We start from the raw sequence: 23,781 nt of genomic DNA, 5'->3' as shown, positions 1-23,781 counted from the left end.
GTGAATTTATTGTTGCCGAGCCGGCCAAGCACTTAACACACGCCTATGGTGTGCTGCCCAGGAATCACTACAAAGCTGTTAAAAAATTTCATCCAGCATGTGCATGCCTGTGAGGTTTCACCATCGTCAAAAGTGGTATTCATGCCACCCAGAAGACCCCTTTTGCATCGTGTTGTTTCTAGGAAGTTTTCACCCTTTTCTTCCACTACACATCTCATACAATTAACCAAATGGTTCTGGCCTTAGTCATCCCTACACATCCACTCTTCTATTTGGCACGCACAAAAACTGGAATCCACTAATTAATAGGCCAAGCTTGTCCCATACCAGGTCTCGTGATTGTTACGATATTTCTTGAGTTGTCGCACCACGAACCAGTCCTTACTTAGGTTACTTGAGCAAGCACTAAGCCAACACCATAACTATGATTATCATCAAATCCTCTTTGCTCAAGACCTAAGGTTCCATGTTGCTATACCATTACCAAAATTTTCCAACTCATAGTTGCATAGTTCATTAGTCATGTTTAACTGACTACCCATCCATACCCTTGTGCAAAGCTAAGCATAAGCTACCCAACAAAACTAATACTGACAACTAGGCGATAAGGAACATATGGAACATGGTACTATAAGTAAATAGGATTCAGGATTAACAGCATGCATGTTTGAAATAAAGAACACATTTGAAAAATTAGGATCAGAATGTTCAAGGACATTTGCCACTTCCAACTCGCTCCTCAGACTGTTCAAAGACTTGGTCTAGGAGATTCTTGAAGTGATCTTCATCTGCTCTCAAAACACATCGGAAAAGCACAAAACAAAACTAACTAAGAATAGTACACCAAACATCATTAAAAAATTTTAATACTATGGTTGGATAAGCATGATATTAGAAGAATTTAGACGCAAAAATCGCCTAAATCAGAGTTAGAATGGAAGAGAACGATCTTTCGGGAGATGGACTAGGTTGAAAAGGAAAGGCTGGTTTACTAGAGTTATCTTCCTATGAGAATAGGCATTATCACGCAATCCTTGTGTCACGCATGACAACGTCCTTGTGCAAGGTTCAAGAAGTATAGGGCTGACTAGGCTAAGGAGGATGATGTTGTGCCAACTTGGCATGCTATGCAAACATCGGCTGGTGTCTAGTCTCAATCACCCATGATCAAATAGTCAAGGTTATGCTTCTAGGTTAAGGATACTACTCGTAAGTCTGCATAGCGGCGGCAGCTCGGGTTCCATCGAAGACACCGACCGGGGGTGTGGCTACTAACCTTGATGTGGGGCTTCAGTGGTGTTCCAGCAAAACTCGGGAAGCAAAGCGTAAAATGGGGAAAAGCTATCTCAAAGGCATGATCGGTTTTGACAGGGGTCATCTGAGGTAGCAGCAAAACAACGATGACTGCTGCTAGGTTTGGTGGTGACTGTGAACAGATACGGCAATGAAGATGCTCGCGTTCCCAGGGATTGTTTATGAATTTTGAGAAACTATTTGAATAGAGACGTTCATATATCTCGGGAACACAGTCCTATAGTATGGGTTTAAGCAGATCATTCCCTCAGAGAAAGAACAAATAGTGGAGATGAGATGGGTGGCGGTTGCAATATGCTATGGTTGGCAAACACGTTCTAGTGGAGTCAATGCACAACAGGTAAAAAACTCCTAGGGTCACATACAAAACTTCATGGGACATGTTGTGTCATAGATGGAACATCTATGCGGCTTCCACATTGACAGGGAATGCAACAGTAAACTTGGTGCGCGTGCAAAACGTGTCTAGATCCCGGTGGTTTGGCTGCTCTACTGGATGACTCAGTTGGTGAGGGCGTGGATAACATCATGGGTCATGCACTGGTGAAAGGGAATGGCGATTTGACCTCTAGTCAGCCGGGAACGTCGATGGCAATCAGTGATGGCACATCTGTCCGCGACGATGATGATCGTGGCATCATAGATTAAACTTTGGATGGTACTAGGCCTTGGCTGGGGACTTAGTATGATTGTAAACCAGGGGTAAGGAAGGATAATTAGGGTCCTCACCTTGCTTTGATGATCAGAGAAGGAAGATTCGTGGAGATGACGATGTAGCGCATCACGGGCGGCTACTGCGGTGACACTAGTGAATGGTGGCACACGTGCAGAGCACCTACGGTGGCTAGGGCTTGGAGGCATGAAAAGGGGGTTGGGGAGGATGTGCAACACCTATTTATAGGGCTAGGGGCAGTTGGTTTAGGTGGAGTCCAAGCCGAACATGAATCGGGTTCGAGTTCGAGTAGGTTAGGATTTCCAAGGACAATATCTCCACATTTCAGACTCCAAATTGGACTTTTTTTGGACTCTAAATTATAGTACTAAAAAAGATCTACAATTTTGATATTCATTGGAACTTATGGAAATGACATTTTGATTTTCAAAAATGTGTCACAAGATAAAGTGTTTAAACTAGGACTTTTCTACGCAGCACTTATTTTGAGGGCTATAACTCATAGCTCTATTATGCAAAAGTGGACTTTCATTGGTTCAAATCGAAGCTCTCGATGATATCTACAACTTTGGTGCTGTTAAGATTTGCATTTGAGGCTATCTTGAACTCCGAAACTACATAGGAAGATGAGGCTATCCAGAACTCCACAAATATCCACAGATTTCGTTGATCCTTTGTGTTGGGCCTCCTAGATGACTTGTGTGCTGGCTAAGAGCATGGGCTTGAATTGGATTGGGTCTAATGGCACCTTAGGTATATCTAGGGTTTTAGAAACGGAACTTTTGCAGATAAATTTAAATAGGGTTTGAATTTTAATTTTGCTTGGAGTGAATTAGAGAGAAACGAAAAATGAGGTTGAACAAGAATAGGAGTAGATAAGGAATTTGAATTTGGATTTAGGTAGAATTTAAGAAAGAGGAAAGATTGGCTTTAAACAAGGATTTGGATAAGATTTAAATTGAACTAGAGAAGGATCAGTTATGATCAAGGATTGAATAGATGATGAATTTAAAGATTTTAAATTTCAATAATTAAGATCCTTAACTAATTTACTACAGAGTTTTGTAAAAACCTTTTCAAAATCCTTTTCACTCAAAACACCAAACAGAAAGAAAAAGAAAAAGAACTCTAATGCATTTATTAGGCTCCTAGCAAAACTCAACATGCATTGCACACAAAATAATAACCTATATTGATTGATTGATTATGAAAATAGGTTTTAAACCTATGGTACTAGTGAAGCGACTTACTAATATTGAAAATTTTTAAAAAAACTGAAAATTGTAAAACCAGGGTGTTACATGTGCAGAGCTATCCGAAACCTAGGATGCCCTAGCCTAGCAGGGGGCTGAATATGCTCTATCTACCAACAGCTTCCCATGGCACTGGATATATTCCAGGACACCCTCAGCAGAGACGGGCTACATGTGGAACCTTTGGAGGACGCCAATGCTATTGTGTTAGACAACAGGGTGACACAACTTGTTGAAACCATAAGAGGTTACTGGCCAGCGGTGGCCGACACATCTCGAGCTAGGCCTGGCAAGGTGTTGAGGATGTGCTTGCCTATGTGTTTGCATTAAATGTGACCTTGAGTTGTGGCCTCAGAGTTATGCCATGGTTCTAGTTGAGGAGCCATTTTCAAGAGTCACCACCCCATATAAAATGAGATGGGGATCTCGTGCAACGTTCATCCTTCTGTCATCGTCTACCTCTCATCACCTCTTTGCGCCTCTCTTGCCTTCACCTGCCTCCAAAACTCCCCTCCCAAAAAAAACAGTCTCTCTAGTGCCATAGGTCGAAAGAAGATTGAGAAGACAAAGAGTATTACCACTGGTGCAGAAGCGAGCACAATCACGAATTGGTTGGAATCGGATGTTTCAGAGGAGGCCCTAGTCAAGGCAGAGCACGACGAGGTAATATGCTCTCAGGCCTTAGTTGCTTGCGCTCCGGTGACTGGTCAGATGATCCCTAGTTCAGACACCACCTAGACTGTCATTTTTCTTAATTTGTTCCACTACAGCTTCTGCTTCACCCCTTCCTACCTTATCCTTGAGGTGCTTGCTTTCTATGGTCTTGAACTCATCCACCTTAACCCCCAACTACATCGTGATGTGTAGCATATTCGCGCATCTATGCAAGGCCATCTTAGGCATGTGCATGCCCAGCCTAGGCAACTACATTATAACCTCTTTAGGTATTTCTACCTCTTGAAGGGGGTTCCAGGGCAAGGTCACTGGCAATGCCGTATTTGGCTAAGGGAGGGGAAGTCAGCTTAGTACATCGACTTCACCGCCAAGAGTTCTTGGTTGGGGTGGCACAAGAGGTGGTTCTACTACCAGCCTAGCCCACTCGAACTCTCTTGCCAGGGCCTCTTCCCAATGCTAAGGTCTACGTGGATGAAGGAGCCGATGGAGACCGTCATCCGCCAGATCATAATCAATGAGATTTGGTATCTAAAGGAGTGGGGGTTGATGACGTACGATGTCACCAGGGACCTCATCAAGCGCCATCTTAGCCCTCTAAAGTTGCGTACCACCAGCGCTTGGCAGTTCATAGCTGAGATAGACCCGACCTGAAAAGGTGAGATATGTATCTAGTGATGCCGAGTAGCTATTAGGGAAGTTGTGTGCTCATTTCTTATGAATCATCTTTGTTTGTTGTTTTTCATAGAGCTTCTGCCAAATGTGGTAGACCAAAGGACTAAGCTATGTTTCGATGCAGTCCCTAAGTCTGGTCGCAAGGATGTCCCGGTCCCCATTTTAGAGATGGAGGCTCATGCCCAAGAAAGGATCTTGTCGATAAGCCTCATGAGCCTTCTTGTTTTCTTATGTTATCTTGTTTCTGGGTAGTTGTAGAACATGGTGGTGATGGTCGCAAATCATAAAGCTCCCCAGGTGCAGGCAGCTCGAACTGGAAGTTGAGAACACCAGAGCTCAGAATGTGGACCCGGACGAGGACCAGATCACGGGGACTAGAGGCCCGAGTGGAAGCCGTGGTGGTGGTGCCACATCACAGGCATCGTCTTATGTCAGTGGTGGGGCGCTAGACAAGGATGACCTTTTTGTGAACATCGACACATCGATTGATGACTCCACACCGCTGATGTTGTCTACTACACCTAATGCCCCTAAGGCACTAGGTCTAAATTCCCCTCTTGCGGATCCAGTGCCGACTCCGACAGCCGAAATCGGATCCCAACTATGACCATAGCAGATCTGGCCGAGATTCGAGCACTCGAGTACCAGCTTTGACTTAAAGTTAGGCATTTTGGCCAAAGACTTTGTAGCCCTGACATTTAATTCTGAGTAAGTTTAGGCACCTACCTAGGATCATGGAAAGGCGGTCTTCATGACAGACTCATCGAGCGTCGCGGCCCTTGCCATGCTGATATGATGGCCAAGAGGTCAGCCTCCATACTGGTCCCGCTGAGACCCTCGCTGGCCAGGAAGTGACCCAAGTATGTACTTGTCACTATGCACATCTTTCCTACGTTGATAGGAGCACAAGATTTAGATTCTCTTTCTAGCATGTTGCTCAGTGCGCCACCTCCAGCCCCCAAAGCTCAACCTCCTCTGATTCTGGACATCACCTCCTCCAAGGCAGGTGAGAGCAAGCCCGATAAGCCTCTGACATCGGTCATTGACAACCCAGAAGTGGAGGTCGCTGCACTACAGGTTATAGAACTCCCGGTACTCGTGAAAGGGATGTTTGGGCTTCCTCGGGACATTACTTGGAGGGAGATATTTCAAGGAATGATGGGTCACCACCTGGACTCAGTCTTAACTCCTTCCTTTGGGTAAGGATTTACCTGCAAGTTAGCCACTTAGTTAATGAAATGACAGGTACTGACCTGATGTTTTGTAGTTATTTGTTTTACGTTTGGGAAAACTCCATGATGACACCGATAAGGCTACTACCTAAGGAGCTGAACTCGAGAAGGAGGCTACCGAGCTGCACTACCAGCTTTCCTGGGAGGTCGTTGAGAAGGAAAAGGTGTGCATGGAGCTAGAGGGCCAGATGAAAGGTAAGCCTCAAACACTGCAAATATGCCACCTCTTCACTTTCTCGTTCAAAATATGATGTTCTATAGAACTCTATGAGACCCAAGAAGCCATGGCCCAGGAGGGGGCTCAAATGACCGTTGTGTGGCAATAGCTTGTCGCAACCCTTGACATTTTCCATGAGGCACTTGCCGAAGTTGGGATCCATGTGAAGCTTGCAGGAGGCATTGATGCAGTCGGACTGTCCACTTGGGGGATCAAGCTTGCCAAGGCCTATGGCGAGCTCCGAGGGAAGGTGGCCAAGCACGTCTCAAGCAAAGATAAGCAGGGTGTAGAGGAAGTGGTTGCCCTTGTCCTGGCCATCCTGAAGGTGTAGTACCCAAACATCGACACTGATGTTCTCTAAGATGACTTTTTGCGAGAGATGGACAAGGAGTCAGCGTTGAAGTTGGAGGAAGTGCTCGGGCCAACCAAGGCTTTTTTAGACGTGATGGACTTTCGACTTGGGTCCTCGCCGTATAACTTTTTGATCTTGTACTTTGTAATAAGGAACTCGATAGCTTGTTAGACTTATAGGAACTTTAATGTTAAATGCTTTTGCATTCGATGAGGGTACTTAGTGTTGGATGCTTTCGGCAAGTTATCATGATTTTCTTACTTACTTCTTCCAATGATTAGTTCAGGATGTGTTTGTCACTAATCGGAGCGCTTATTATGGCCTGCCTTAGGACCACTTGAGTGGAAGGAGTCATAGCCCTCAATCACTCATGGAATGCGATAAGGAGCCTTTCGCAAGTCCAAGTTGCAATGTAACGGTCCTTCCCTTTTGGATAGAATCGGCTTTCTGAATCTACACAATATGTCAATTTCAGTTTGCAGCATTGAGTGCTTATTTAGCCATCGACTGTTTGCCTAGAGAATTTTTTCTGGGTAGACAATCTAAAATGGAAAAACACGTAATTAAGTGAATAGATCTCATATTGCCTTTAGGTCGTAGAAAAAGCTTTCCGTCACCCCAAGTGCGCGCAAGGGATGAGGATCCCAAGAGGCAACTTATCCCGTTGTCGGACATTTAGAATGCACGAGAAGACATGTAAGGCAGAAAGAGAATCTAAGCAACATTTTAGGTAATATGATTTTATTATTGTGAATGTACTCTTAGTACTTGGGACTTACAGACCTAATTGATGACCCACGAACTATTGTAGACCTAATATCTTAAACCTAAATGACACATAGTAGATTAAACCAATAAGAGGGGACCCTATTACTTCGGTGGTGGTGTTGGCGCTATTACATGGGTTCTGAACTAGTCACGGAACCAAGCCCTCGGGTTTCTAGGTTTACGTCTCGAGGCACTGTGGTCGTAGTCATGACTAAGGCTTCTCGTTCACCTTGATCCTTGTGCACTTGGGTTCCATGCTGGGTCGGTGATGAGACATCATATCGAGACTTTGCTTCTCGTAGTGGAGATTTACCTTGAGGACAACCCCAGATGGTGATGACCCCTTTGGGTCCCAGGATCTTCATGCATTGTTAAGCGTAGTGCCATGAACTTGGCCAAAGCTGCTCATCCTTAGATGGCATTGTACGCCATTTTGAAATCAACAACATCTAATAGAATCTTTTCCATCAGAAGTTGTCATGCTTCCTGAAAGTGACGGGGAGCAATATCTGGCTGATGGGAGTGGCCGAGGACCCAAGTACTATGTCATGGAAGGCTTGTGTAACTGGCTTGAGGGCGGATTGGGAAATCTACATCACTTTGAGTGTGTCTTCAAAGAGGATGTTTAGGGAGAATCCTCCATCAATAAGCACTTGGAAGACCCTGCAGTTGTTGATCGTAGGCTCGACAACTATCAGGAAGCAGCCTAGCTGTACAAAGTTCTCTAGCCAGTCATCTTGGCCGAAGCAAATCTTGACATTTGACAACTTAATGGCCTTGCGACTCTTTGGGATGGTAGATAAGACTTTTCAGACCACCATCTCGTACTACCGCTTGGACTCATAGATCACATAACCATCGATCACGTGGCTAATGGTCCTCTTGTTCGACTGGAAAGACATCAGATCAGAGCCATCCTCACTGCTATTGGAGCTGAAGTCCTTACTTTGGGCCGCGATGTGGCTCTTCTTTCCCTTGGCCATTTTATTGATATCTGCTTTTACCATCTTCTTCTAGTATGGCATTCGTGGAGGCTACTGTTGTCGGTCTGGTGGAGATCATGCCAAGGCTTACCGTCTCATTCGCCGACGCCTGGTGTGAGTTTGTCAGGACAGATGTTGGGAAAATCTACAAAAATGTCACCAGCTTTAGTTTTCTTTACCTTACCTCCCTTGGTGCTCTTATTACGCTTGCAAATATTTGTGTTGCGGTTGACCTTAATCTGAGGGAGCTTGATGCCCTGGGCCTTTTCCTTGACGAAGAGGACCGCATCTTCAGCTTTGGAGGACATATCAACAATGTTCATGAGTTCTTTGACCGTCTTGGGCTCCTTCCTAGCAACATCTATGATGCATCACCGGTAATTGATTGCCTGAGTGAATGAATGGATGATGTCATAGTCGCTGATCTTGGGATGGTGTTTCGCGTGTTGTTGAAGCGTCGCATGAGAGTGCGCAGGGTATTTCTCCATCTACTAACAATGGTTGAGATCATTTTTCATGCCAGGGTGGACGTATGTACCCTAGAAGTTTGCTTTGAATACACCGCAGAGCTGACAAGTAGATTGTCCTAGTTATAGGTTGGTCAACTACATCCTGGTTGCCCCTTCAAGGGTTGTGTGGAGGTAATTCGCCATTACCTTCTCATCCCCACCAGACGCATGGATGGCCATTGTATTAATATAAAGGACCTCAATGGGATTCGTTCTCCCATTGTCTTCTCAATCGAACTGGGGCTTGCTGGCCGGTTCATGTTACGTAGATCTAGGAAGAAGTCTTGGCACCTGTTATTGGCACTTTGCTTGGTCTGGGTGTCCTCAGGTGTATTGTCCATAGCAGTTGGAGATTGGCCATAGCTAGAGTGGTGTCAGGACATCATCCTACCAAATCATCAAGGAGTAGTCGATGCCTCCTTGGGGGTCTTTGAGTGTCTGCGCTTGTTGATGAACTCGTGCAAGTCATTGATCGGACGACCTTTGACTAGTGAGGTCTTTCAGCAGTTAGTTGCTTGGTTGTCTTCCCGATTCATCATGTTCCAGGGATTACACCTTTTTTATTCTAATCCATCTCGAGTAGGGGCGATGCGAGACATTTCTTGATTAGAGTTGGCGGTGGCCAGATGGGAGTTCTTGGCTTAAATAAGAACCTCCTTCGTCATGCCGGTCACTGAGTTCATCTAGCCCTTACCGACAGGGGTTGTCAGATCTATAGTCAGGGAGGGGAGTGCATAAGAGCCTCTTGTAGAAGGAGGAGCCTCCGCACCATTGTAGATTGTAATGATGAGCCCCTGCTGATGCTTAGGAGATGGTAAACCCTATGCTCCATTAGGGTTTTGGTTCTGGGGAGGCGTGGTCAATGGAGGCTAGCTGTTGCCTAGAGCCAGAGTGGTAGGGATCTGCGTGTTTGCTGTATCATCACTATGATTGACAAGATTGCTAGCCCCATCTCCAATGGCGAAGACTTCTTGGGGTAATCTACACCGTAGGATGAATCCAAATCCATCATGGATTTTTTATTCACTTGCTCTGGGTAGGTATCTCGAGAATCCATGTTGTCAAAAGCTACGAGGAGGATCCTAACTTGTGGAATAGCACATTCATGGTTGTCTTGGCAGCACCTTGAGATAAATTTCATCTTGTAGCAAATGAAGAATCATCAATAAACTCCCTTCAATAATAAATATCACCTACACCAAAAGTCTCTAGGACTTGAATTGTAACACCAACTAAACTTGGGCTCAAATTTAGTAGCACGAATTGTCTTTGTCATCATAGTAGTAGGATTATCATGAGTGTTTATCTTCCTTACTTTAATGTCACCTTCAGTAATGAAACCTTGGATGTAATGATACCTCACATCAATATGCTTTGTTCTTTCATGGAACACTAATCCTTTGTAAGCCAAATAACACTCTGATTATTATAAAATATATTAATGCGATAATTATTTTGACAAAACTCAATGTACAAACCTCTCAACCAAACAGCTTCTTTGCATGCTTCAGAAATAGCTATATATGCTTCAAAAAACATGTTTTCCAACTAATAACATAGCCACCAATGGTGAAATTTAACCTTTGAGAGATCTGCTCTTATCCAAGTCACCAGCAAAATTTGAGTCAGTATAACCAACAAGTCCATCTCCAGACTTCCCAAACTGCAAAAAATCATTAGAAGTACCACACAAATATCTAAAAATCCATACAACTGATTTCTAATGCTTTTTGCCAGGATTAGCCATGTATCTACTGACAACACTAAGTGCATGAGATAAATCGAGATGAGAACAAACCATGGAATACATAAGTGAACCAACTGCACTTGAATTTTCTTGTTGGCTAAGCTATAACTTGCTATATTTCCTCTATCTAATGATCTTCATGCCAACAATTTTCTTTGTTGCACATAAGTCCTTCAAGTCAAATTCATTATTCAACTATGATTTCAATTTGGCTATTTCTGATTCATCTTTTGCAACATCCAACATATCATCAACATAGAGAAGAAAATAAATAGATGAAACCTTAACAGTGTCCAAATAGACACAACTATTATAATCAGAAGGCTTAAAACTATTCAAACCTTAACAGTGTTCAAATTCTCTTGTACCACTACATAGGGGATTGCTTCAAGGCATAAAGAGATTTCTTCAATTTACATACAAGGTTTCCCTTTCCATGAACAACAAAATGTTCTGGTTGGTCTATATAAATATCTTCATTGGACTCCCCAAGTGAGAATGTAGTTTTAACATCTAATTTCTCAAGTTCATAATTATACATAGCAACAATACTGAGTAAACTACAAATAGAACTATGCTTCATAACAGGGGAAGCCATAATTTTGTACCCAAGCAATTAGATGTTAAAGGTATAATTATGCATAGCAACTATGCTTCAATTGTCCAAAAGAAGTTGAAACTAATGCAGAACCTTCTAATTATAATGAGGCAATTACTTCTACTAACTACAACAATTGGATGACTGCTATATAAGATGATATGGAGTCAGTTGAAAAGAATGGTAGTTGGGAATTAGTCAAATTGTCAAAAGAGAAGAATCACATTCGTTGCAAATGGATATTCAAAAGAAAGGAGGGCATTTCTCTAAATGAATAAGCAATGTTGGTTACTAGAGGCTATAGGCAGAATTATGCATTAGCATTAACCTCTTCTGCACAACTGAAAGCATAAGCAACAATGTCAAATTCTTCAATTAACATCTTGGGTGGATTAATTTGACTTCTACACCTATTAACCACAAAAAATGTTGAGTAGACTGTACAAAGGGAGAAGAAGGTGGAACACTACATAAATCATGATCAATAAATGAATTTTGAACACTATGTGAATCTTAGATAACAAAGTCAGGTCTACTTTTATAACACCCTAAATTTTGAATTTTTGAAATAGTTTAAATTTTTTGTACAATTTTAAATAGGAGTTGCAAATTTTGTTCAATAGAAGAAATTAATTTCTACATTTAATTTTGCCATAGGTTATATAAAAGTTTGATGCAATAATGCCGTCATAGTTGCAATAGGTTTTTATGCGTGGAAAAAATTTGCAAAAGTTCGCTAGAAGTCGCTCGTTTAAAACCCCTTTTCAATTTGGCTCAAAATCTTAAAAGAAAAGTATTTCAAAAATAATAAAGTGCTCCCGAGCTAATTCTTTTCCCCGGCCCATTTCCTCTGCTCCCCATTTCTCTTTTTCTCTCCCCGCGTGGGCCGCCCTCCCTCCTTCTACGTTGGGCTGCCCAAGCCGGCCTACCCGTGCACCCAAACCGCCCCAACCCCACCTTCTCTCACCGCCAAGCGGGCCCGGCTGGAGCCGAGCCGCCCGACCTGAGCTGGCATCCTTTCTTCCTCCTCCTACCACCCACCTTCACCATCCCTAAATCACGCCGCAGGTTCAAAATTGCTGCCTCCCCATGCTGTTTCCCTCTGATTAAACCCTGCTATCGCAATCCGCGCCTCACAATCACTCAATTCTGACTATTTCCTCCTCGTTTATCCCTCTCCAATGAGGAAACTGTCGCATTTATACCCATTTAATCTGCCGACCATTTATCTTCAAATCCGGCCAATTGACTTCACCTCTCGCATCTATAAGCCGGCCATATCCTTCCTTGCAACGTTCCACACCTTTTCCCCCTTTCTCCCCCTCCATGTCCGAGACCCCTCTAACCTCGGCTCTTGCTTCTTTGGCGTCGCAAGGTCACTGGCAAAGTTTCCCACCGCTTCTTGGTTCTTCTCCGCTGCTAGACACTGCCTTCACCGAGCTTGAAGCCCGCTGGCCTCCCCTCTCCATCGCTGGCCTTCCTCAGCTTCTCTCCACTGGCAAGAAGCCCACGGTGAGGCTCCCCATGAGCTCCTTTTCATTTTTCCCCTCTTCCCATTAAGTTCCGTACCCATTTACGCCTTTCCGGTGACCCCGCCGCCGTCGACTGCAGCCCGCTCGTGTCCATGCCGCCCGACCGAGCCCCACCAAGCTCATTTTAACCCCTGCCGTTGGATCTCAATCAAACGGCTAAACTCACATAACCCTTCATTTTTCATAATCGGTCTACCCTGGACATGGACCGGCCCTCCAGGCTGTGGTCCATGGGTCCATGGACCATTTCCATAGTTTTTTCCCATTTCAAAATAATTCAGTAAATGTTCATGACATCATAATTAGGATTTTTAGTATAAAAACAATTCAGTTTATTCTTTGAAAATCAAGTAAAATTTGCAGCTAAGCCCCTGAAACTTCATAAGCTCAGTACATTTTTCTCGTAGCTCCGATTTGGGCAATTTTCACACTCAAATGTTCGTAGCGACGTGTAGAATCTTTTTATAGGATTTCTAACTAGATTTAGTACTATTTGGTGTACTGTTCTTAGTAATTTCCCTTGTATGCTTTTCCGATGTGTCGATTAGAAGGTGGTCAGTTCGGGAATCTACAAGGGTAAGTTTTCGAAGATTTCGAGCAACCCTCAGCCGAAGGAAAGTGACCTTGAACATCTTGTTCCTATTTTAGCATTCATGAGTAGTTATTTATCCTTCATTGCATGCTTGTGGATATTGGAATCCCATGTTAGGGTTTACTAGCTTTGTATGATTATTCATTGTCGTCATTGTTTTACCATGGTTTAAAATGGGTAGTATATGCTTGTGCAGTCGTAGTTGGGGAAAATATTAATCTTGACTAATGCCTATGCAACATAAATTGGGAGTGGTAATCTTTTGTAGCAACATGGTATAGGGATTCTATCAAGATGGTTAGTTTGAGTTGGTGCTAAACAGCAGGCTTGTGTTTGTTCCTATGTGGGGTCCTAAGGACCGGTTCTTAATCATGTAATCAAGAGAATCCGCACAACCACGAGGCCTATATGGGTACAGCCTGGCCAACTAATTAGCCACCCCTCTAACTCTGTGGGCACCATTGGACGGTTGAGTGGCACAGCTTCTGCAGTGATATAATCTTCTGATAGCGGTGAAACCTTAGTGGGTATCTATAAGTTGGCGGGAGCTTTGTAAAGGTCTTGTGGTGAGACCCCGACTCCACACCCCAGAAGTGTGAAGCAACATGGGAATCATGCCTCTTAGGGAAAGCTATGCAAACTCTGCATGATATCAAACTGATCGGTGAGCCGTGCTCACGGACAAGAGCGGCCTTGGACTTCTTTAGGATTAGACGGGATGAGGGTTTAATATGTGTAACACCCTGATTTTCAGAATTTACAACTTTAAAAAATTTCTAAGATTATTGAATAGTTTTACCAGTAGAATAGGTTTAAAACATATTTTCTTCATCAATCAATCAATATAGGTTATTATTTTATGTGCATTGCATGCTGAGTTTTATTTTTCTTTCTCTTTATCTTTGGTGTTTTGAGTGAAAAAGATTTGCAAAGGTTTTTACAGAACTCTGTAGTAAACTAGTTAAGGATCTTAATGTTTGGAATTCAAAATCTTCGAATTCATCACCTATTCAATCCATGTTCATACCTGATCCTTCTCTATTTCAATTCAAATCTTATCCAAATCCTTGTTTAAAGCCAATCTCTCCTCTTTATCAAATTTTACCCAAATCCAAATTCAAATTCCTTATCTCCTCCTTTTCTTGTTCCAACTTATTTTTTTCATCTCTCTCAAATTCACTCCAAGCTCAATTCAAATTCAAACTCTATTCAAAATTTTTCACAAAAATTTCTTTTCTAGAATCCTAGATATGCGTAAGGTGCTATTGGACCCAATCCTGCCCAAGCCCAAGCCCTTAGCCTGCACACAAATCATCTAGAAGGCCCAACAAAAAGGATTCACAAAATTTGCAAATTTTCGCGGAGTCCTGGGCAGCCTCATCTTCCCATAAATTTTGGAGTTCAAAATGGCCTCAAATAAAACTTGACAATACCAAAGTTGTAGTTCTGGTCGAGGGCTTCAATTTGAACCTATGGAAGTCCCCTTTTGCATAATGGAGCTAGGACTTATGGCCCTCGAAATCAATGTTTCACAGATAAGTCTAAGCTCAAACAGTTTATCTTGTGGTGCATTTTTGAAAATGAAGATGGTGCTTTCAGAAGTTGCAATGAATACTAAAGTTGTATATCATTTTGAGTATTACAATTTAGAGTCCAAAAATGTCCAATTTGGAGTCTGGACGATGATGATATTGTCATCAGAATAGAAAGCTGCGAAAAAGGAAATCATAACGACTCGAACTCGAACCCGATTCATGTTCGGCTTGGACTCCACCTCAACCAGACACCCCTAGCCCAATAAATAGGAGTTGTAAGTCCTCTCCTATCCCTATTCCATGCCCCCAAACCCTAGACGCTACTGCTCCCCTGTCCGTTTGAAGCCGTTCGTCGGAGCCGCCGCCGCTGCCGCCCGTGATGCGCTACCTCATCGTCTTCTCCATGAATCCCCCTTCCTCGAGCATGAAAGCAAGGTGAGGACCCATTCTTCTCCTCCCTTAGTACTGTTTTATCATCACACAAATTCCGTAGCCAAGCCCTAGCCCTAGCCAAAGCCCGATCTACGCAGTCATGGTCATCATCGTCGTGGACAACCACGCAATCAACGATTGGCATCGACGTTCTCGGCTGACCAGAGGTCAAATCACCAAGCCCTTTCACCAATGCATGTCCCATGATGTTCCCCATGCCCTCACCTACCAGGTCGGCGAGTAGAGCAGCCAAACCACCAAAATCAAGGTCGACATGCCCGATGTCCTGTTTTTGGACGTGTTCTACGTATGCACCGAGTTTGCGGTAGCGTTCCTTGTCAATCTGGAAGCCATATGGATGTACCATCTGCGTCACAACATATCCCATGAAGCCTTCTACGTGACCATAGGAGCCTTTCACCAGTTGTGCAGCGATTCGACCGGAATGTGATTGCCAATCACAGCATATTGCAACCACTACTCATCTCATCTCTGCTGACCGTTCTTCCTCTCAGGGTATGATCTACCCAAACCCATGCTATAGAATTGTGTTCCCATGATATATGAACGTCTCTGTTCAAACAGTTTCTGAAATTTTATAGCAAATCTCTAGGAATGCGAGCATCTTTGTTGCTGCATCTATTTGCAGTCACCACCAAACCTAGCAGCAGTCATTTGTTGTTTTGCAGCTACCTCGGATAAACCCTTCCAAAACCGACCCTACCTTTGATTTAGGCTTTCCGCATTCTATGCTATGCTTCCCTCATTTCGTTGTAATGCCATCGAAGCCCGACATCGATGACAGTGGCTACGCGCCCGATCGCCATCTCCGACGAAACTCAAACCACCGCTGCTACACAGACTCACTGGTAGTATCCTTAACCTAGAAGCGCAACCTCTGGCCATTTGATCCATCATGGGTGGTTGAGACTAGATCTTGACCTATTCCTCCTTTAATCCAAGATGGTACTTGCATAGCATGCCAAGTCAGCACTACATCGTCCTCCTTAGTCTAGTTAGCCCTACGCTTCTTGAATCTTGCGCAATGATGTTGTTAAGCCTGATGTAGTGATTGTGCAATAAAGCCTTTTTTCATAGGAAGATAGTTTCGGTAAATCAGCATTTCCTTTTCAGTCTCATCCATCTCCCAAAAGTTGTTCTCTTTTCATCTTAACTCTGATTTAGGCGATTCTTGCATCTAAATGTTTCTAAATCATACCTATCCAACCATAGTGTGTAACACCCTGATTTTCAGATTTCTCAAATTTTTAAAATTTTCCAAGATTATTGAATAGCTTCAACAGTAGTATAGGTTTAAAACCTATTTTCTTAATCAATCAATCAATATATGTTATTATTTCTTGTGCATTACATGCTGAGTTTTGTTAGGAACCAGGTAAATGCATTAGAGTTCTTTTTCCTTTTCTTTCTCTTTGGTGTTTTGAGTGAAAAAGATTTTGAAAAGGTTTTACAAAACTCAGTAGTGAATAAGTTAAGGATCTTAATGGTTGGAATTAAAAATCTTTGAATTCATCATCTATTCAATCCTTGATTATACCTGATCCTTCTCTAGTTCAATTCAAATCTTATCCAAATCCTTGTTTAAATCCAATCACTCATCTTTCTCAAAATTCTACCCAAATCCAAATTCAAATTCCTTATCTACTCCTATTCTTGTTCAACCTCATTTTCCGTTTCTTTTAAATTCACTCCACACTCAATTTAAATTCAAATCCTATTCAAATTTCTCTGCAAAAGTTTCTTTTCTAAACCCTAGATATACCTAAAGTGTCTTTGGGCTCAATCTTGCTCAAGTCCAAACCCTTAGCTAAGTCTTCTAGATATCCCAACAAAGGATCCACGAAATCTGTAAATTTTCGCGGAGTCCTAGATAGCCTCATCTTTGCATGAAGTTTCAGAGTTGAAAACGGCCTCAAATGCAAATCTTGACAATACCAAAGTTGTAGGTCTCATCGAGAGCTTCAATTTGAACCTATGGAAGTCCCCTTTTGGATAATGGAGCTGGGAGTTATGGCTTCCGAAATCAGTGCTGCGCAGAGAAGTTCGAGTTCAAACAGTTTATCTTGTGGCGCATTTTTCGAAATCAAGATGGCATTTTCAGAAGTTTCAATGACTATGAAAGTTGTAGGTATTTTCGAGTACTACAATTTAGGATCAGAAAACGTCCAATGTGTAGTCCGGACGATGGAGATATCATCCTCGCAATACAGAGATGCGAAAATGGAAACCGTAACCGACTCGAACTCGAATCCGATTCGTGTTCGGTTTGGACTCCACCTCAAACAGCCGCCCCTAGCCCTATATATATGAGTTGCATGCCCTCTCCTATCTCTATTCCAAGCCCCCAAGCCATAGAAGTCGTTGCTGCACTGTCCGTGCATCGCCGGAGCGCCGCCGTTCGCCGGAGCCGCCGTCGCCGCCGCCCGTGATGCACTACGTCGTCTTCTCCGCCAATCCTCCTTCTTCGTCCATCAAAGCAAGGTGAGGACCCCTTCTTCTCCTCCCTTACTACTGTTTTAGCATCATACTAAGTCCCTAGCCAAGCTCTAGCCTCGGCCAAAGCCCGATCTACGCCGCCACGGTCGTCGCCGTCGCGGACAGCCGCGAGACAGCCGCGCTGTAGCCGATTGGCATCGATGTTCCCGACCGACCAGAGGTCAAATCACCAATCCCTTTCACCGGTGCATGTCCCGTTCCCCATGCCCTCACCAACTAGGTCGGCCAGTAGATTAGCCAAACTATCAAAATCAAGGTCGACATACCCGCTGTCCGGTTTCTGGACGTGTTCTGCACGCGCACCGGATTTGCATTCGCGTCCCCCGTCAATTCGAAAGCCGTATGGATGCACCAACCATGTCACGGCATGTCCCATTGAGTCTTCTATGTTACCCTAGGAGCCCATCCCCATTTGTGCAGCGACACGATCAGGATGCCATTGCCAACCACAGCACATCGCAGTCATCACCCGTCTCATCTATGCTGATCATCCTTCCTCTCAGTGGATGATCTACCAAATCCATGCCATAAAATTGTGTTCCCAGGTTATATGAACATCTTTGTTCAAACGGTTTCTCAAATTTCATAGCCAATCTCCTGGAACGCGAGCGTCTTCGTTCCTACATCTGTTCGCAGTCATCACCAAACCTAGAAGCAGTCATCGCTGTTTTGCCGCTACCTCGAATGACCCCTTCCAAAACCAACCATACTGTTGAGTTAGTCTTTTCACGTTCTACGTCATGCTTCCCTTGTTTCACTGAAAGACCACTAAAGCCGACATCAATGTCTGTGGCCACATGCTCGATCGCCATCTTCGACAAAACCCAAACCACCACCGCTATATAGAGTCACCAGTAGTATCCTTAACCTAGAAGAGCAACCTTTGGACTTTTTGATCCATAGGTGGTTGATACTAGATCTCAGTGTATCCCTTCTTTAATCCAAGATGTTACTCGCATAGCATGCCAAGTCAACGCCCCATCATTCTCCTTAACCTGGTCAGTGAAGTCTAGTCTGCCCTACACTTCTTGAATATTGCGCAATGATATTGTCAAGCCTGACACAGTGATTGCGCAATAAACTCTTTTCCTATAGGAAGATAACTCCAGTAAACTAGTTTTTCCTTTTAAGTCTAATCCATCTCCCGAAAGCTATTCTCTTTTCATCTTAACTCCGATTTAGACGATCCTTGCGTCTAAATGTTTCTTAAATCTTACCTATACAACCATAGTGTTTTTAAAGTGTTTTAATGATATTTGGTATGTTGTTCTTAGTGTTTGCTTTGTGTTGATTGTCGGTAGTTCTCGCGATTAGTCGATAACGTTCCGGAGCAGTTCGAGGGACTTCAAGACCAAGATTTCGACAACACTGAGCAGCATTGGGAAAAAGGCAAGTGTCCTTGATCATATTGAACCTATGTTTTAAATATTTTGTTTTACAAAATTGCATGCAGAGTCAATATGATGGGTAGTCACCTATGTTAGGATTTTCCCTAGATTTTCCCTTATCATCCCTTGGAACCTAGATGGTTTATGGTTAAGTGTCTTTTATGGGTAGATTGCTTAGCCATGCTTTTGGGATACAGGGAAGTGTCATATACTTGACTAATGAACACAAGCAACAATAGTGGTTAACTGGTTAATGGTCTAGCAACATGGAACCTTAGGCCTTGAGCAAAGTGGTGTTGATGGTTGTCATGGTTATGATGTTGGTTTAGTGTTTGCTCCAGTAACCTAAGTAAGGACCGGTTCGTGGAGCGACAACCCAAGAAGTAACGTACGAACCACGAGGCTGATATGGGTAAGGCGTGACATACTGATTAGAGTCTATCCAGTGTGTGTTAGGTCAGCACAAAAGGGGGCTTCTGGGTAGGAGCTTAGCTTGCGTAAAGCCTGGCGGTGAAACCTAGTGGGCAGACACATACTGGATTAGTCTCTGGTTAGTGGAAAGTGTCATACAGTGATTCTTGGCAGCACACTACTGGCGTGTGTTAAGAGTTTCATGAAGACGACAACATGGAATTCACTGACTCGTGGGGAAAGCTGGACAACCTCTGCAGAGTGTAAAACTGTTATAACAACCGTGCTCATGGATATGAGAGACTTGGATCCTCACATGATTAGTGGGTTGTGATTATGGGTTGTGGTTATGGTTCTAGTACAGGGAGTACTAGATGGTTGTGGTTATGGTTCTGGTACAGGGAGTACTAGATGGTTTTGGTTATAGTACAGGGAGTACTAGAAGGTTATGGTGTGCAAGGTGGGGAGCCTTGTATGCTGGATGCTGAACTATATGGGTTATATTCACTTAATAATTGTTTAATGCTTTTGAGTCCAAATATGTTTTCATTACTCGCATTTACGCAAAAATACCTTTTGTTAGCCTATTCTTGGTATAAGCCTGCATATCATTACTTTCCCCCACTTGCTGAGTACTCTATGTGCTCACACTTGCTATTTTCCCTATACCATGCAACATGTATGATGCTACTCAGTAAGTGAAGATGTTGAAGACTATCGAGACGAGGTTGTGACGTTCTAGGTGCGTGTCTCCCGGTCAGTTGCCTACGGTGTTGTTGGGCACCAGTGCTTTTGTTCTGCTGCAAATATCTTCATAGAAGACAATATATATCAATTGTTGTAAGAGTTTAACATTTATTTAATAGAAGTATTGCTTTTGTTACTTCACCTGTGATGTCCTTATGTGTGTTGAACATCCTGGGCACACATGAGCTGCATCTGGTTTTGGCCGTTAAAACCGGGTGTGACATAGTGTTTTTAAAGTGTTTTAATGATGTTTGGTATTTTGTTCTTAGTGTTTGCTTTGTGTTTTTTGTCGGTAGTTCCTGTGATTAGTTGATAACGTTCTGAAGCAGTTCGAGGGACTTGAAGACCAAGATTTCATCAACACTGAGTAGCATTGGGTAAAAGGCAAGTGTCCTTGAACATTTTGATCCTAGTTTTCGAATGCGTTCTTTATTTGAAACATGCATGTTATTAATTTTGAATCCCATTTACTTATAGTATCATGTTCCATATATCCCTTGTCGCCTAGCTATCAGTAGTGGTTTATGGTTAGTTTATGCTTAGATTTGCGAAAGGGTATGGATGGGTTATCAGTTAAACATGATTAATGAACTATGCAACTATGAGTTGGAAATTAAGGTAACTTGTGAGGCAACATGGAACTTAGGGATGTCGAGCAGAAGGATGGTTGATGATGGTGGGTGTGGTACAAGTGTCTGAAACACTTTGGTGGGTGGTAGTGTTTGCTCGGTGTCCTAAGGAATGGTTCGTGGAGTGAAAACCCAAGAATTATCGTCCACCCACAAGGCTTATATGGGTACGGCCTGGCTTAGTAATTAGCGGATTCTCAGCATAGAATAAGCACTAGTGGTGTAGTGGAAGGGAAAAGTGATTCTTTCTAGGGCTACAAGGTGCATGACGGGGCTTTTGGGTGGTGTGACTCCACTTTGACGGTGGTGAAACCTTAGCGGGCTTATTCTTGTTGGGTGAATGCTTTGTAATAGCCTTGTAGTGATCTCCGGATGACACACCACTAGCGTGTGTTAAGTGTTTGTGCAACACGGCATCAAGGAAATCATGACTCGTGGGGAAAGTTGAACAACCTTTGCAAAGTGTACAATCTGATATATTAGCCGTGCTCACGGTCATGAGAGACTTGGATCCTCACATGATTAGTTGGTTTGGTTTAGTTGTTTTGGTTGGTTACCTGTGAAGGGTAAATGTTAGTGAATGGTTCTTAATTACCTGTGATGGGTATCAAGTTGGTTGGTTTCAGAACCTAATGTGGAATTCAGGTAGTTGGGAAATATGTGGAGATATTCCTAGGAGTTGGGAGTTTAGTGATGAATCACATAGTTAAATATGATACTTTTATAACTCTTTTTACGATAGCATAGTTGGCATTTATGCAAATTTACCTGTTATAGCCTATCCCTTTAATCAAGCTTGGATGTCATATATTTCCCACACTTGATGAGCATGTCATGTGCTCACACTTGCTATTTTCCCTATGCCATACGACATGTGTGGTGCTTCTCAATGAGTGAAGATATTGAAGATTATCAAGACGAGGTTGTGACGTTCTAGGCGCGTGTCTTCCGGTTGATTGCCTGCGGTGTTGTAGGGCACCAGTGCTTCTATTCTGCTGCACATATCTTCATAGAAGACAATATATGTCAATTTTTGTAAGAGTTTAATGTTTATTCTATATTACTTCACCTGTGACATCCTTATGTGTGTTGAACATCCTGAGCACACATAAGTCGTATCTGGTTGTGTCCGTTAAAATCAGGTGTGATAGAGGTGGTATCAGAGTCATACTGGCCGTATGACTCAATCCTAGATAGAATGGTCGTGCCATACAGTCATATTCTAAAACTCTATTTTGAAAAACCCATCCCCATGCTTTTCTGACCTCTCAGTTTCTCTCTCTACTTACCCATTTCAATCTATTGTGAAAAATGAATTTCCAACACTCCTCCTTTCAATCTATTAGTGGTTGAACCATCCTGGTTACTCTGTTCAAGAAGGATGCACTTGAAGATCTCTCTTGGCGCTCCTACCTTGCGTAAAGATTTATACGATAAAGATGAAGGTCCATCACGACAAGGAAGATTCATCTACCACAACACTGAAGGCATGAAGATCTACCTCTGTGTTGCTCCCAATTTTAGTTTTTTGAGTTATAGGAGGATTTTCCCTAATCTTCAGAAACATTAGAATGATGTTAGTAGTGTGCTTTTTTGTGGTGTGCCTTAAGTGATTTGGATGTTTGGTTTGAGTGTTGGAGTGTGTTGTGGGATACTTTAGCATCTGGTAATAGCAACATTCCTTATATATCTCTATAGTTAATAGTATAGCTGGGTTTCTCCTTCTAGTCCCTTATCTTCTTGCCACAACCTTCTGCCTCAATCCCGATTTGATGGTGAACATAAAGAAAGATCAGCTTGGTAAAGTTACCAACAACAACAATGGCAATGGCTAGCAGATGTCACTTCAATTCAACAGGAAGCAACTCTTGATGACACTGACTCAGATCCTTCAAGGCATGACTCAGGATATAGAAAGTCTGCTACAGATCGTCGATGCTCTAGGTGCAGAAGACGAGCGTGGAAGGCAAGGCAACAACAAAGAAGAGGAAGAAAGCCTTTGAAGACCATCAAGCAAACAACAGTTCTTGGCTATGTTCTACTCATGAACAAGCACTTTGTTCTGTCAACCAGGAAAATTCACAGGTCGACAGAAAATTTGCATAGTACCCCTACAAGGAAGGTGTGCTTTTGCTGTGAAGAAGAAAGACGTTATGCCAATTGATGTCCCCTAAAGGATCCTTGTACCTGACGATAAGAAGTTGTGTGTCCACTATGGAGAACCTACGCGTTGGGTCAAAAGGTGTCCCACGAAGCACCCCGCACAAAACTGAATCAACCCCAAATCCCATATTAAGATCTCAATGCAACATTTAGACTGTCACGACTTTCAAGTTATAACTCAAGATAGCCAAGATTGACGAGATCCCATCAAGCTAACAGAAGCTCGATAGGCACCAAAAAAAAAGTGTGATATATTCAATGTCAGAGGCTACATGTCTATCTACTTCTCATAAACTAGAAATGCATGTCAAAGAAGTCCACACTTTTAAGGGTGGTAGACCTTCATACCAATCTCTTGTTTCTTGAACCCAAAGCCTGATATTGAAAATAGCTAGCCAGCAAGAGTAATGGAGGAATAAAGTGTGTCAAAGGAAGGACAGTACTTAGAAGCTACACTCTGATCCCAGAAGTGACTGTCAAGAACAAGTACCTTTTCCTCATAAATTAAGGTATGCCTCATGTAAATCTCCAAGGATAAGAAGGTCTGCCTAGGTCAACTAACAGATGAGAAAGCTAGCAAAAGTGATCAGAGCATGTCAGTGCAATGAGGTCACCACCCAGAAGAAAAAGCAATTTGGAAGCGATAAAAAAAATTTGGAGACCAAGTTCCCTTATCTCTTTTCCAATCTTCTTGAATCTCGAGGGCGAGATTCTTTAAGGGGGGTAGATTTGTAACACCCTGATTTTCAGAATATACCAATTTTTTAAAAAAATTCAAGATTATTAAATAGCTTTACCAGTAGAGTAGGTTTAAAACATATTTTCTTAATCAATCAATCAAT

This window comes from Phragmites australis, chromosome 3 (genome assembly GCF_958298935.1).
Source record: "Phragmites australis chromosome 3, lpPhrAust1.1, whole genome shotgun sequence".
Classification (NCBI taxonomy): Eukaryota; Viridiplantae; Streptophyta; class Magnoliopsida; order Poales; family Poaceae; genus Phragmites; species Phragmites australis.
Note: the sequence above shows the minus strand (reverse complement) of the source record.